Raw genomic sequence first — 16,651 nt, 5'->3', positions numbered from 1 at the left:
AAGGACTGAGGATGAAAAATGCTATACATCCCCAGATACAGATGAGAGAGAAAGAGAGAGAGAGAGAGAGAGAGAGAGAGAGAGAGAGAGAGAGAGAGAGAGGCTAGATATCAGTGTTGGCCAGAATCCCTGAGTTCATGGCTTGATGCCAGGTGAATGGAAGGGTATCATCCCCTACATTGCCCCTCACTATCCAAGAATTCAAGTATCATTCCTATATTTCAAGACTGGCTGAAAAAAATAGACTTAATGGGCAAGGATTGACTTTTAATATATACATCAAGTTCCTAGGAAGTGGTTAGAGGATATTTGTGCCAGGTCTGAAGGGGGAAGGAGAGTAAGTTAGTTGTAAATGAGAGGTCTATACCTGGGATTTGATCAGGATGGAGAACTTTGTTGTGTACAATTTATAATCTTAAAGAGTTACAAAGCACACAGAATATCAACTAGAGGAAGAACTTGAACCACACTTTTCTAGTCCAAGGTTCGTATCTATTTCTAAAGTTTGAGTCTACTTTTTGTGGAAGCACATTCAAATAAACAAACTGATAAACATCTCCATTTAGCTCAACTAAAAATTGAAAGAAATGATCTTCTAAAGTCCTTTACAGACCTTTCCCTAAAAATGACATCAACAACAAAAGTAAGAAAATGAATTAAGGATTGTTACCAAACTTAGAACAAAAAAGGCCCCTGTGTTAGTTAAGAATCTTGCCTTCCTTTTCCCCTGGAGATATGGAAGTTGTAGCACTGCTTTTGACCACCTCCCTCTTTACCCATTCTGAAGGGATCAGAGTATTGATGGGGAAGAGGTCCCTTTTATTTAATGCAGGAGAATATTTAGGTGGAGAGGTCAGGGAAGGAAGTTTAATTAAAGCTTAAAATGGCTAAATATTTGGAATGCTACACGATGCCCAATCATGTCTATTCTTGAAATTCTTTGAACTTTTTCATTTCCATTTACCTGCTGTTCTTTCTGCTTCCCTAATCTGTATAACAGTTATTCTGCTCCACCTCTCCAAGTTCTTAAAATTACAAAGTATTTTTCCCCAATACAGAGAAGAGCCTCCCAAATCCTTTCTGTGATATTGAGACTACTGTTCATGCTGCTCCAACTGGCCCATACCTACAGCTGGTAATAGTTATTTTCCTCCTTTATTTGTGCAAGGCTACCTTATAAGAAGACAGTGTCATTTGGGAGGTATAGCCCCATAGTTGCTTGAAAAGAATGAGCTGAATTCTTAACACTACAGAGTCAAGCTCTCCACAAAACATGTATTTTTCTTAATATTTTCTTCTTTATCATTTTGGTGGTATAGTATATGTACCTAGTGATTTAAAATTGTGCCAAATCAAACAGCAAAGTCCCTGACTTGAGGAATATGTGTTGTAAAGAGCATGAATGTTGTAAGACAAATGACAGGGTAAACATGAGGTAAGCAGGAAAGGGTGCAAGTAACGTTATGGTAGACTAAGGAGGACTTATTGCTTTTAAAAAGAACAATATCAAGTAAACAAATCAGGGCCCCAAATTTCAAGAGAATATCAAAAATATATCAATGGAAGAAAGGTTGTAATTAGGAGAATAGCCAATCAATAAACATTTATTAAACACCTACTATGTGCCAGGCACTATGCTAAGATACAAAAAGAGACAAATGATATTCTTGCCCTCAAGGACCTTACAAGCTAATGAGGGCAAACAAATATATAGAGAGCAAATCATACATAATATAAATGGGAAATAATTAAAAGAGAGAAAGCACTAGAATTAAGAGGGGTTAAAGAAGGCTTCCTAGAGTAGATAGAATTTTAGTTAAGACATAGAGGAAGTCAAGGATGGTAGCTGATGAAGGAGAAGATTCAAGTCATAGATGACAGCCAGAGAAAATGCCCAGAGTTGCACCTCAATGGAAAAGCCAAGAGGCTAGTGTCACTGGATTGAAAAGTATATGTTGAAGAAGAAAAAAGCCTGGGAAAGTAGAAAGGAGCTAGGTTATGAAGGGCTTTGAATGCCAAACTGAGAATTCTGTAATTGATCCTGGAGGTGACAGGGAACCAGTGGTGTTTATTGAGTAGAGAAGTGACAAGGTCAGACCTGCACATTAGTAATTTTACTGGAGACACAAAAAAGAGATATCTACTTTGGTGGTCGAATAGAGGATGAACTGGAGTGGAGAGCGACTCAAGGCAGAAAGACCCATGAGCAGGCTGTTGCAATAGTCTAGGCATGAGGTAATGAGGGTTGGTGGCAGTATCAGAAGAGAGAAGGAAAAGTATTTGAGAGATGTTGCAAAGGTGAAATAGACTGTGGCAATAGCCTGGATATGGGGAGGTAAGACATAGTGAGGAGGCAAGGATAATTTCTAGGTTGCAACTCTGAGGGACTGGAAGGATAGTGTTGTCCTGCATAATACTAGGAAATGTAGAAGAATTTAGGGAGAAAAATGAGTTTTATTTTGGAAGTATTTAGTTTAGGATGTCTACTGAACAGCCAGTTTAAGATGTTTGAAAGACAGTTGGAGATGTGAGAATGGAGGTCCACAGAGAGGCTGAGAATCATCAGCATAGAGATAGCAATTATATCCATGGGAGTTGAAGAAATGAAGTAATTTAGAGGGGAAAAAAGAAATAAGATTTTTAATGCTGGTTTGTTTAGATTAATCATCTCAAAGGCCCAGTATTTCTCCATATTCAGCTCGAACGGTAGTTGTCATAGTAGCCAATTAATAGATGTTTATCAAAATCAAATTTTGCATTGTTATAGAATTAATCTTATTCTTCCTTTCTATTTTCAAAGGGAAAGGTTGTAATAAAGGGAAGTTGAGTAGGAGGATGCTATCCAGACTAAAAATAAGTGGAAATGTTCATGTATTTTAGTAGAAGAAAGATACAAGGCAGAGATGAAGAGACAGAGCAATATTTTATCAAAAAAAAAATTTGAAGGAATTTAAAAGAGAGAAGAAAAATAATTGAAAATCTATGGTAATAATTGGGGGGTTGTGACTCTGACAGTGTTATTGTCAAAAGGAAGTTCAGAAAAGTGAAGGATTTACGGTAAAATAATAAATTCAGTTTTGGTTATCATTTAACAATCAACTCTCCCAAAAAATATATCCATGAGAAACTTGTAAGTTTAATTTGCATTATTAACCTTTTCTTCATCTTAAATCTACTCAAGTAACAAAATAATAAATCAATCCCTGATTTGTAGCATTTGCTGATTTTTAAGATATAAATTCTCACATTAAAAATTTAATAATAAGCTCTTTAAGGTCTAATCTAGATTTCTGGGGATATTTCTGGGATATCCATTTTGCAATGTTTTTGTCAAAAGCACAACCATCTTCTACTATGAGAAAATTAGGAGAGTAAGGAATAGTTTACCTGTCAGATGTATGGAGAAAGGAAGAGTTTATGTATGACCAAACAAGAGACAGAGAGCATTACAAGTTATAAATGGATACTTTTTATTAAATTTAAAAGGTTTTACACAAGCAAAATCAATGTAACCAAGATTAGAAGAAAAAGGGGTAAACATTTTTACAGTGTGTCTTTGATAAAGGCTTCATTTCTCAGATATATAGGGAACTGAGTCAAATTTGTAAGAATACAGTTCCCCAATTTATAAATGGTCAAAGGATTCAACAGGCAGTTTTCAGATGAAGTCAAAGCTATCTGTGGTCATATTAAAAAATGTTCTAAATCACTGCTGATTAGAGAAATGCAAATTAAACAACCAAGGAACCACCTCACACCTATCAGATTGGCTAATATGACAAAAAAGAAAATGATAAATGTTGGAGATGTGAGAAAATTGGGACATTAATGCATTGTTAGTGGAGTTGTGAGCTGATCCAACCATTCTTCAAAGTGGGCAATCAAACTGTGAATGTCCTTTGATCCTGCAGTACCTCTACTAGGTCTCCATTCCAAAAAGATCATAAAAATGGGGAAAAGACCTACATGTACAAAAATATTTATAACGGCTCTTTTTTGGTGGCAAAGAAGTGGACATTGAGGGGATGCCCATTGACTGGGGAATGGCTAAACAATTTGTGATATATGAATGTAATGGAATACTATTGTGCTATAAGAAATGACAAGCAAGTAGAACTCAGAAAAACCTAGACTTACATAAAGATACAAAGTGAAATAAGCAGAACAGGAGAACACTGTACACAGTAACAGCAATATTGTGCAATGATCAACTATGACTGACAGCTCTTCTCAGCAATACAATGATCCAAAACAATTCCAAAAAGACTCATGAAGGAAAATGATATCTACATCCAAAAAAAGAACTGATGGAGTCTGAATGCAGATAAAAGTATACTCTTTTTACTTTCTTTATTTTTTCATAGTTTTTTTTTTCCTTTTGTTCTGTTTCTTCTTCCACAACATGAATAATATGAAAATTTGTTCTACATGATTGCACATATATCAAATTGCTCACTGTCTTAGGGAGGAGGATAGAGAAGGGAGGAGAAAATTTGAAATTCAAAATTTTATTTAAGAAACTGAAAGCCAAAAATTTTCTTTACATGTACTTGGGAAAAATAAAATACTATTTATAAGGGGGGAAGCACTACCACCTTTCTAGTCATCCAGGTTTGCAACCTAAGTTACCTTTGTCTCTTCACTCTCCCTCTTGCCACACATCCAAACTTTCCAAGTCTTGTCAATTCTGTGTCTGAAACTCCTCTCTTTTCTATCCCCATACAGTAGTGGGGTAGTGTGATTGGAAGCAACTCCTCTGTTTTACTATCTTATTCTCGGTCATTCATTCAATTGGTAAACATTTATTAAATGTCATCTACATTTAAAGCACTGGAGATACTAAAAAAGCTAGAAGATAGATGAGGGTTTCCACTAGGATGGTGGCAGAGGAGAGAAGTAGGTATGTAGGAAAGATTTTACATGAAGGTAAAATTGACAACAGATTGGATATAGTAAGAAAAATAAGAGTGAAGAGTCAAGAATAACATGTGAGTTGACATCTTGGAGGAGAATAGTGATACACTTGACATTAACAGGGAAGTTTGCAAGGGGAGAGGGTATTGGGGAAAAGGTAATGTGTTCATTCGTGTCGGACCATTGGATTTGTTGAGATTAAGATAGCCGTCCAGTTGGAAATGTACAATAGCTATTTAGATATGTGAGAATGGAGATAAATAGAGAGGTTAGGGTTAGATAAGTACATTTAAGACTCATCAGCATAGAGATAATAGTTAATGTATTGATTCTGTATACACTTACAAGCAAATGTCTCCCCCAATAGAATATAACCTCCTTGAGTGCAGCGCCTGGCACACAGAAAGAAATCCTTATTGATTGGTTGATCACTTATTACATCTCTATGGCCTCAGGGTGGCAGTCCTCTATGCCAGACTGGGATACTTGGTGTAGCATCATAAAACAAGGAGACAAGCTTTGCTGTTTTCAACCAAAGTTTGAAACTTTTGAGTGTGCCTGAACCCAAAGAGGGAAGCAATAGGTATATTTTCTAAGAAAATTAAGGCCAGAAATTACTTTTCTTCCCCACCTACAAAACAAGTTCCAGGTATTTATAGCCTTTTCATGATTCTACAGGGAAATATACTTGTCTTTCCTATCTTCACCCTCTTTGTCCCCCATCTCCCCACCGTATCCGCCACCACCCCTGCATTCTTTTCTACTTTTTCCTTCAGCGTGCAGCATACCCTCCGTTTCCTCCTCCCACCCCACGCTCTGGTTTATCTTCCTCTTTGCCTGGGCATTTTCCTCCCCTCCAGAAATCACTCTTCCCCAAGGTCAATGAGGATTGAATCTTCTTGTGTTGTTTTGGAGAAAATATGGGTTTCAGATTATATAGGTTCCATACCTAATTGAGATAATTATTATTTGTGTAATCTTGAACAAGACCTCAGTTTCCTCATCTGTAAAATAAAAGCGTTGAACTAAATGACCATCTCTACAAGGTTCGAATTAATTCTTTAGAGTTTTAGGATACACCCCATGTTCTAAATTTTAGCAATCCCCAAGAAAAGAAGGCTATATTTCTTTCATTCCAAGCCCGGATTTTCTTCATCCAACTAAAGAGCACAGCATCCTAAATGCCCAGATGAGGCAGTTTCTCTGGAATCTGCAATTCTCCCTCCTTCCTTCCCCCAGGAACGTCCATATCTCCCTTTTCTTTAGCCTCCCGTCTCTGGCATGTCCCTCCCTTCTTTCTCTCCTTCTCCACTTTCATCTTAACCCTTAGTCTCTGCTACCTCATTTTTCTGTTAGCTACTACTTCTTGTCCATACGGCTTCTGAATCTCCGGACAAAGATAGCCATAAACAAAACAATCACTCTCAAACCCCAGCCCCGGCACTTCCCGAGTCTTTCACTTTCAATTTGGACATATTCCATCCGCATCCTCGCCTACCTACCGCCTCTCTGAAATCAGAATTACTCCCCTGGTCGAAGGCTGGAGTCTCTCTTGACTGGGTACTGTGTACTGTGATGACCCTGTTTACATCTGCTCTGTTTAGGAACGCCGCTTACTTAAAAACCCTCCACACTTTAGAGGAGCCTTTGAAGAGGGGGTAGTGGGCCAGTACTGTAGGTTAACACCTCACCAAGCCTGATCCACATGAGTGGAAGATTCCCAAAGGGCATCAGCCTCCCCCCCGCCCCTCCACCTCCTTCCCCTGCCCCCCCGCCCCCGCCTTGCTTTCTCCCCCCTTCCACGGATGGTCGCCGCGATAGCAACAGAAGGAGCAAGAATTTTAATAGATGGGCATCAGATAGTGCTTTGCCACAATTTCTGAAACTAGTGGTGTTATAGGGTAGAGGATAGGATGAAGGGGTGAGGATAGAAGAGTGTGGAGCGGGGGAAGCGGAGGGGTGAAGTGAAAAACCAAAGAGGGGGACTCGACTTAACTTTCTTTTGCTATTAACTGACTTGGCTTTCGGTGACAACACACAAGTAGCACAAATCAATCCCTTCTCCCAGAAGAATGCCAGAATAAAGCACTTGGAGTGAATAGGAGCGAAAGTCTGCTAAAATCACCTAAAGAGTGAATACTACAACAGTTAAAAATCAGCAATACCAAGCCTGAAATTGAACTAGTCACACACGTGTGCTGTCTTCCGAACATCTCCGTTGGGATCAGATATGTCTGCATACTGAAAATCATATTCGTTCTAAAAAAAATTAATTTCAAAATCACTCACCTTTTTCTTTCTCTCCTTCCTTAGATCAGTATGTAGAGCAGTACTCGGGAGAAAACCATGGATTAAGAGCCTGTTCCTTTCACCGTTTCTGGAGTGGAAATTTCTATGAACTGATTGGGGGCCACATCCTTCGGTGTCACATTTCCTGAGGACCCTCCCTTCCAGAGAAATCGCCAATCATCAACCAGTAACCTGACATGTGGACAAAAAGCATCCTCCCAGGTACAGTTAAACTGTCTAATTGACCTGGAAACATGGGAGTCATAGGAATTGCAAGTCAAAGCTCCGTTTTAACCGGTAAATTAAATGAATAAAAATCAAATTAATAATGATTTTATTAATCTGATCTATCTGTTCCATACAAAACCATGCTCTTTTCTTTACTTTGAATTATGTATTTAAACTTCCCCAGAGAATTAAAAAGCATTTTATAACATTAAAGAATATTTTATTAGTTTAAAAGGAAGAACCTTATAATTACTCTAGATATAGTTATGAAAAGACACTAATGTCTTTGATATATCTATTTCCCAATCAACAAAACATAAGGAGGTAATGGCTTGTCTTTCTGAAATGTTATGGGGTTTGAGAATTTAAAATATTACATTGAGTAAAAATGTAAATAAAATCTTGTTTTTAACAAATATCATTATAATGTCTGGCTATAGATTAAGGTTATTATTTCCATGCTCTGGATGACTACCACTATTGACACTGCCCTGTAGTGGATATAAATTCTTTTCAAAAAAGTTTGGTATTCCACCATTCTTCTTTCTTTTAAACAAATATGTGGAGATCTCAGATCCACCATGATAGCAAACCACATGAAGCTCCAATAGACATTTTCTAGATTTTTCAATGGTCAATTTGGGTGAGGTTCTTTTTAAGCTATGGTTAACTCCCAAAGCAAGTGACATACCTCAGCTAGTATCAACCATGAGCTCATCCATCTAAAATTTATAACTTTTTTTATTTTACTGCTTTCATTAGAATATCAAGATTCTAGCACTCTCTAATAGTTTCCTTCTTTAAAAAAAAAAAAAAACATGTAAACTCTACTGCACGTTCTTTTTTTCCAACTTTAAACAAACATTCTAATTTTTAGAACCACTTATGGGCCCAAGAGGCTGGTGCTCACTCTTTGCCTTTCTTAACTCAGGACCAGGCTAAATTCAATCTTGGAAGAGCTTGGCTTCCAATGAGGAATGAGGCTCCTTTTCTTTCTTTTCACACTATTTGTATCATGTGATGATTGCCTTTAAGCCTAGCTTTACCTCCATAACTGGGATCTTTCCAAAGAGGAAATAGAAATGCACTCAATGTGTAGTAGAGACTGTTATTTACTTCCTACACAGAAAAGAAATGTTAAATGCAAAATGCTTGTGAGTATTCAAATGAGAGCAACTTATGTTCTATTTCACTCTCATCAAATTGGTAAAGTTGATTTAAAAAATAAAAATGTTAGAGCTATGAGAGGAGGAGCTATGAGAAAAGAGACACAGTTATGCACCATTGGGACTGTGAATTGGCCTGGCCGTTCTATGAAGCAATTTGGAACTATTCCCAAAAAGTTACTTAATTGTGCCAGCTTTGAGTCAGAGATAGAAATTCTAGACCATCAAAGAAAGAGGAAAAGTGCCAAATGTACAAAAATATTTTAGCAGGTTTTTTTGCCTATCAGTTGGGAAATGATTGAATAAATTATAGTTTTTGAATATAATGGAGCCATAAGAAATGACATAAGAGACTTTTAGAGAAACCTGGGGACAGTTAGATGCATTGGGCAGAATGAAGTGAGCAGAACCAAGAGAACAATTTATAGAATAACAAGAACATTATAAAGATGAAAAACTTTTAAAGATTTAAGAACTACATTGAATTCAATGACTGAATTCCAGAAGATCAATGACAAAGAATGCCATTCATCTTCTAAAAAATGCCACATGAGACTCACGTTTTTTGATATGGCCTATGTAGTAATTTGTTTCACTATGCATATGTTAAAAAAGTTTTCTTTTTTTTCCTTAAAAGGGAGGAGGGCAGGAGGGAGAGAAAAAATAATGCTTATTAACTTTTAAAGCAAAAGCTAATTCACATTAAAAAATAAACCCAATTTCTAACAGATTGCTTTCTAATTTTCTCAGCAGTTTTCGTCAAATATTGACCCCCAAGGATCTGTGGCCTTTGGGTTTATAGAACTCAATATTACTATTTTTTTTTTCAAAATGACTAAAAATTTTAATATAATTTTCATTTTACAATTTAGGAGTTCATACATGTAGAATGAGATGGTACAGAATAGATGACATCTCTCAACTTTCTATTAGGGGTACAGTTTACAGAGTGAGGGCCTTGATAATAAAAACAACTATCTTACAAGTCTCTTCTAAGGATCAAATGAACTAACATGTATAAATCACTTTGTAAACCGTTAATTGCTATTAATAGTACTTAAAACTAGCACCAAAAAGCTAGCTTTTACTGTCATTATTACTACTACTACTAATAGTAGTACTACTACTATTGTTGCTGTAGAATGACTCAAAAATAATGCAAATAGTGCCTCATAACTGCCTGAGGAAACATGGTAAATGTTTGTACTAGGTCCAAGAAAAAAATACCTAATTCTTAGAAATCCTTGAGCTGCTCTTTTTTTTTCCTGCATTCTGAAAATCTTCCTTATTTCCTCTAAAATGTGAGTGTCCCTTTCAATAAAGCTTTTTTTGTTGTTGTACTTTCTCATAGATAACAGGAAAATCAAAGATCTACAACATTTTCAAATCACTTATTTGAGAATGGCAAGAACATGCACATTTGCACAGAAATCACTCCTCTTTCATGATGGCAACCTGTAGGATATTCTCCCAATCTTCTCTAATGCAATTCTATTCAATTATCAACTTTGATCTTCCCTGGTGTTGAAATACAATTTAAAAATAATTCACAACTCTTGTAATATATTCTGTCTTTTCCATATTACATAAAATGGTGGATTCTGATATTAGGGATTTTATTTTTTTTTTCCTTTGCTCTCTCTTTTTTTTTTTTTTATTAATTTTTAACATTTATTTTCACACAATTTTGGGTTACAAATTTTCTCCCCTTTTATCCCCTTCCCCCCCCAAACCCGGGCTTTCTAATTGCCCCTGTGACCTATCTGCTCTCTCCTCTATCCTCCCTCCCTGCCCTTGTCTCCGTCTTCCCTTTTGTCCTGTAGGACCAGATAGCTTTCTTGACCCCTTAACCTGTATTTCTTGTTACCCAGTGGTAAGAACATTACATTTGGTCCTAACACTTTGAGTTCTAACCTCCTTAGCTCCCTCCCTCTCCACACCTTCCCCTTGAAAGACAGGCAATTCAATATAGGCCATATCTGTTTAGTTTTGCAAATGATTTCCATACTAGTTGTGTTGTATAGGACTAATTATATTTCCCTCCATCCTATCCTGTCCCCCTTTACTTCTATTTTCTTATGGTCCTTTCCCTCCCCATGAGTGTCGACCTCGGATTGCATTCTCCTCCCCATGCCCTCCCCTCCATCCTCCCCCCCACCCTGCTTGTGCCCCTGTCCCCCACTCTCCTGTATTATGAGATAGGTTTTCCTACCAAAATGAGTGTGCATTATATTCTTTCTTTTAGTGGAATGTGATGAGAGTAGACCTCATGTTTTTCTCTTGCCTCCCCTCTTTATCCCACCACTAATAAGTCTTTTGCTTGCCTCTTTTATGAGAGATAATTTGCCCCATATAACTTCTCCCTTTCTCCTCCCAATATTTCTCTCTCACTGCTTGATTTCATTTTTTTTTTTAATATATGATCCCATCCTCTTCAATTCACTCTGTGCACTCTGTCTCTATGTATGTGTGCGTGTGTGCATGTGTGTGTGTGTGTACTCCCACCCAGTGCCCAGATACTGAAATGTTTCAAGAGTTATAAATATTGTCTTTCCATGTAGGAATGTAAACAGTTCAACTTTAGTAAGTTCCTTATGATTTCTCTTTGCTGTTCTCCTTTTCATGGTTCTCTTCATTCTTGTGTTAGAAAGTCAAATTTTCTTTCCAGCTCTGGTCTTTTCATCAGGAAGATTTGAAAGTCTTCTATTTCATTGAAAGACCATTTTTTCTCCTGAAGTATTATACTCAGTTTTGCTGGGTAAGTGATTCTTGGCTTCAGTCCTAGTTCCTTTGACTTCTGGAATATCCTATTCCATTCCCTTCTATCCCTCAATGTAGAGGGTGCCAGATCTTGTGCTATCCTGATTGTATTTCCACAATACTTGAATTGTTTCTTTCTAGCTGCTTGCAATATTTTCTCCTTCACCTGGGAATTCTGGAATTTGGCCACAATACTCCTAGGAGTTTCTCTTTTTGGATCTCTTTCATGCGGTGTTCTGCGGATTCCTTGAATATTTATTTTGCCTTCTGGTTCTAGACTCTCAGGGCAGTTTTCCTTGATAATTTCGTGGAGGATGATGTCTAGGCTCTTCTTTTGATCATGGTTTTCAGGTAGTCCCAGAATTTTTACATTGCCTCTCCTGATTCTATTTTCCAGGTCAGTTGTTTTTCCAATAAGATATTTCACATTATCTTCCATTTTTCGAATCTGCGCGGTATGTTCTGAGATATCTGTCTTTCTCGAAAAATCCTTAGTGTCCATCCGTACCATTCCAGTTTTGAAAGATCTATTTTCTTCAGTGAGCTTTTGAATCTCCTTTTCCATTTGGTTAATTCTGCTTTTGAAAGCATTCTTCTCCTCATTGGCCCCTTGCACCTCCCTTGCCAGCTGAGTTAGGCTAGTTCTCAAGGTGCCAATTTCTTCAAGATTTTTTTGGTTCTCTTTTAGCAGGGAGCTGATCTGCTTTTCATGCTTCTCCCTCATCCCTCTCATTTCCCTTCCCAGTCTTTCCTCCACCTCTCTAACTTGATTTTCAAAATTCCTCTTGAGCTCTTCCATGGTCCGAGCCCATTGGGTGGGCTGGGACACAGAATCCTCGATTTCTGTGTCTTTGCCTGATGGCAAGCATTGTTCCTCCCCATCAGAAAGGAAGGGAGGAAGTGTGTTTTCTCTGGTAAAGTACCCTTCAATAGTTTTATTTCTTTTCCTTTTTCTTGGCATTTTTTCCAACCAGTGGCCTGACCTCTGAATGTTCTCCTCACACCCACCTCGCCTCCTGGTCCTCCCAGCCAGCGTTTGGGGATTGAGATTCAAATGCTGCTTCCCGCCTTAGGATTTTTGGCGGGGGCAGGGCTGCTATTCAGTGTGAGAATTAAGTTCAGGTGGTCAGGGGCAGGGCCGCCTCTCAGGCATAGTTCCCTCTGGGGGTTTATGCACAGACCTTCCACAATGGATCCAGGCTCCCGCCCGTTTGGGGAGCCCCCGTCTGCAGCCGCCTCTCAGCCCCCACCTCCCAGGGGGGCCCAAGCCATGGGGGCACCCCACTCCCCTCTCAACCCGCCAAAGAGACTCTCCCACCCACCCCCGTCAGTCACCTGTTGGTGGGGGGGCCCGTGTCGCCGCTGAAGATCCCGCCTCCGGAGCCCTCTCAGATCTGTGCCTCTCGGAGCCGTGGCCACCGCCGCCGCCGCCGCCGCAGGTCCGGGTTGGGCTCCGCGTCTGCAGCGCGACCGACCTTTTGTGAGAGGTCCCTCTCTGGGTGGAGGGACCCGCGTGGCCGCTGGAGATCCCGTCCCCGTAGCCCGCTCGGATCTTTTCCTGACGGTGTCGTGGCCGTGGCAGGGCTGCCCTCTGCTCCCCGTCCCAGCGCCCAGTCCACGGCGCGAAGGACCCCCTGCAAGAGGTTTGCAGGTCTCTCCGGAGCAGAAATCTCCCTCGCTCCAATATTCCGTGGTCTCTGGGTGCAGAATTCGCCCTGGCTTGGTCCCCTCTAGCCGTTCTGTGGTTTGTGGGTTCGGAGCTATGTGTATGTGCGTCTTTCTACTTCGCCATCTTGGCTCCCTCAATATTACTATTTTAGAATGCTCTGTATAGTGAGAATATAGGTTGTTCTTCTGATTGACATTTCTATTTTTTAACCAGTACCAAACAACTCTGATGACTACTTCATAGTATATTTTGAGATTTGATATTGCTAAGATCCCTTCTTTCCCATAAGTTTTCATTATTTCCCTTAAGATTCTTCACTTTTTGTTCCTCCAGATGAGGAAGCTCTGTAATGTCATCTTTTGCTAGTTTCGTTGATACCACATTGAATAAGAAAGTTAATTTATTAAAATTATAATTGTTATATTGGCATATCTCCATCATGAGTAATAATGCTTCTCTAATCATTCACCTCTTTTATTTCCATAAAAAGCATATTTTAATTCATATCATTTCTACATGTACATAGATAAGTGGACTTGCAAATATTTTATATATTTTCTAGTTATTGTAAATAGAATTTCTCCTCTTGCCTTTTTCTGATGGATTTTATTGGTGATATATAAAAAAGCCAATGAGTTATATGAATTTATTTAATATACCAGTACTTTGCTGAGCTATTTTTTCCACTGATTTTAAAGTTAAATCTCTAAGAATTTGACAATCAGATCACCTTGCTTTAAGGTAACAATTTTAAATCCTGCATTTTTATTTTTCTATTATTATATTTCTAGCACTATATAAAGTAATAGTAGTAGTAATGGACATATTTTTATTCCATTCTTATTTAGAAATTGCCTAGGATCCTTTCATTATATATAATATTAGTCTTTGGTTTCAATAGATATTATTTTCCATATTAAAGGAAGATCCATTTATTCTTTTTCTTTTTAATATTTTAATAGAAATAGGTATTGAATATTATCAAAAAATTTCAGTATCTATTGATATTATTCAGTGTTCTTGCTATTAATATAGCTGATTATGTTTATAATTTTTTAAATATTGGATTTACCTTGAATTCTTGGCATAAATCCAATCTGGTCATAGTGTATAATCTTATTTTATTTGTTTTTGTCTCTTCACTAATACTTTATTCAAATTTTGTGTCAATATTCAGTAGTGATATTACACTATAGTTTTTCTTTTCTGGTCCATCTATCTGATTTATTTTACCAAGACCATATTTAGATTTTATAACGACTTGGGTAGAATCCATTTTTCTATATTTGTAAACAGTTTGTGCAATGTTGGAATTTATTTTTTTCCTTTAGATATTTGACAGAATTCAATATTAGTCTGGTCCTTTAAAAGGTATAAGATCTGCTTTTTTCATTATATTTTAAATGGTATTTTTAATATTAAGTTAAATATCCATTTTGAAATTGTTGTTGATTATGATACAAAATATTAGTCTGAGTCTAATTTCTGCCAGACTGCTTTCCAGTTTTCCCAGCAGTTTTGGTGAAATAGGGGATGATTTCCTAAGTAATTTATATTTTGTGGTTTATTGAACACTAGTTTTGAGTTCCATTTTTTTCTAATTCTCCCATGTGTAGTCTGTTTCATTGATCTACTTCTCTATTTTTTTAACCATTCCTAATGATTGTGAAGACTTCTGTTCTATAATATATTATGAGGTGTGTAAGAATATTGAAAAAGTGGGAAGATGCTAAATTGTAAACTGCTTTTAATGTTAAATGGAGGATTTCATATTTCATTCCAGAGCTAATAGGGAATAGAGGAGTGATATAGTCATTTTAGCAGCTGAGTAAATGATGGATTAGGTTAGGGATAGCCTTGAGAAAGAGGTACTTACTAGAAGACTGTTGCAATGGCCCAGGTATGAGATGACAAGAGCCAACACCAGAGGGATGACTATATGAGAGATGGAGAGATATAAGAGAGATACTGTGAAGGTTGAAATGACAAGAGGTGTTAGCAAATTGAGAATATAGAATGAGAGTGAGTGGAGTTGAGGATAAAAAAAATGTTACAAGCCTGGGTCGCTAGAAGGACTTTTATAAGAATAACAAGGACATTATAAAGATGAGAAACTTTGAAAGACTTAAGAACTACATTCAATTCAATGACTGGATTCCAGAGGAATTACACTGGAAGGTACCCTTAATAGGGAAATTAGCTATACAGAAGGATTTGAGAAGGTGGAAGATAACAAGTTCTTTGCACAAATTGAATTTGAGATATCTTCAGGACTTCCATTTGTGATGTGAGTAGCTGCAGGAATAGACTTAAAGTGTTCAGTTGACAAATGCCAGTTTCACACCTCTATCAAGTGTGTGGGTCACATAGTATTTCAACAAGGTCTGAACATCAATCCAAAGAAATTAATATCTCTCCTGACTTTAGGTCATGCCCAAATAGCCTTTGAGTTTGAAGGACTTTTTCTATAACTTCGCAGTTATTTTTGCAAATGTGTTTTTAAAATTGTATTAATATCATTGAAAAACCTCTCTCAAATATTCATGACTGAAGAAAGTCAGGAAAAATAAAGTTATCTTAAAAGTAGCAAAACTCTTTACAAACTATTGGGCAGGTAGCTGCGAATAAGTTCTCAAAGACTAGGGCAAATGCCACATTCTTGTATTGAATGGCTTATGCTATGCCCAAAGGACAACAAAAGTATGCATACCCTTTGACCCAGCAATATTGCTTCTAGGACTCTATCCCAAAGAGATCATAAAAATAGGAAAGAGTCTCACATGTACAAAAATATTTATAGCAGCTCTCTTTGTGGTGGCCAAGAACTAGTAATCAAGGGGATGCCCATCAATTGGGAAATGAGTGAACAAGTTGTGATAAATGAAAGTAATGGAATACTATTGTGCCATAAGAAATGATGAACAGAAAGACTTCAGAGAGACCTGGAAGGACTTATATGAACTGATGCTGAGTAAAAAGAGCAGAATGAGGAGAACTTTGTACACAGTAACAACTAAAGTATGTGAGAAATTTTTCTGGTAGACTTAGCCCTTCACAGCAATGCAAGGACCTAAAAAGTTCCCAATGGACTCTTGAGGCAAACTGCCTCCCACCTCCAGAAAAAGAACTATGGAACTTGTGTTTTGGTTTGGTTTGGTTTGGTTTTTCTCGTGGTTTCTCCCATTCATTTTAATTCCTCCATGCAACATGACTAAGATGAAAATGTATTTAGTTAGAATATATGTGTAGAACCTATATAAGATTGCATACCATCTCAGGGAAGGAGGGAAGAGGGAGAGGGAGAAAATGTAAGATTCATGGAACTGATTGTAGAAAACTGAAAACAAATAAATTAATTTAAAAAATAAAAATGCAAAAAAAAGAATGTTACACACAAAAGTACCAATGATCAGAAGTGAAAAAAGAAAAAGAAAGAATTTTTAAAAGAATAAAATAAATAAATAAGAAAGAGGTTTGTTTTTTTTAAAAGAGTGGCCTATGTAGATCCAAACAAGTCTTCTGTACAATCTATAGATGCTAGTTTCTAGGGTTTGGGAGTTGTAATGGTCACTGAAATTAGTTGCATTTACTGACAGAGACTTGAATGACAGTTAAACATTATCTC

At 37.4% G+C, this 16,651-nt stretch overlaps 1 protein-coding gene, 1 long non-coding RNA gene and 1 pseudogene across 2 annotated transcripts in view; 1 reads left to right on the top strand and 2 right to left on the bottom strand.

Annotated features, from left to right (window-relative positions):
- LOC140531062 (kynurenine formamidase pseudogene) overlaps positions 1-6,402 on the bottom strand; it is a 48,435-nt pseudogene extending 42,033 nt beyond the window's left edge.
- The window catches only part of SLC38A4 (solute carrier family 38 member 4), a 132,768-nt gene extending 125,476 nt beyond the window's left edge, over positions 1-7,292 (bottom strand). The window contains exon 1 of the mRNA XM_072654238.1: positions 7,204-7,292. The gene's annotated coding sequence lies outside the window, so the exon portion shown is untranslated. The remainder of the gene's footprint in view (positions 1-7,203) is intronic.
- LOC140533895 (uncharacterized) overlaps positions 1-16,651 on the top strand; it is a 149,211-nt gene that overhangs the window by 47,826 nt on the left and 84,734 nt on the right. Inside the window, exon 2 of the long non-coding RNA XR_011977094.1 lies at positions 7,228-7,425. This is a non-coding gene — a long non-coding RNA (uncharacterized lncRNA). The remainder of the gene's footprint in view (positions 1-7,227; positions 7,426-16,651) is intronic.

The sequence above is a fragment of the Notamacropus eugenii genome, chromosome 3, assembly GCF_028372415.1.
Source record: "Notamacropus eugenii isolate mMacEug1 chromosome 3, mMacEug1.pri_v2, whole genome shotgun sequence".
NCBI classification, from domain to species: Eukaryota; Metazoa; Chordata; class Mammalia; order Diprotodontia; family Macropodidae; genus Notamacropus; species Notamacropus eugenii.
This window is presented reverse-complemented; position numbering and strand designations above follow the sequence as displayed.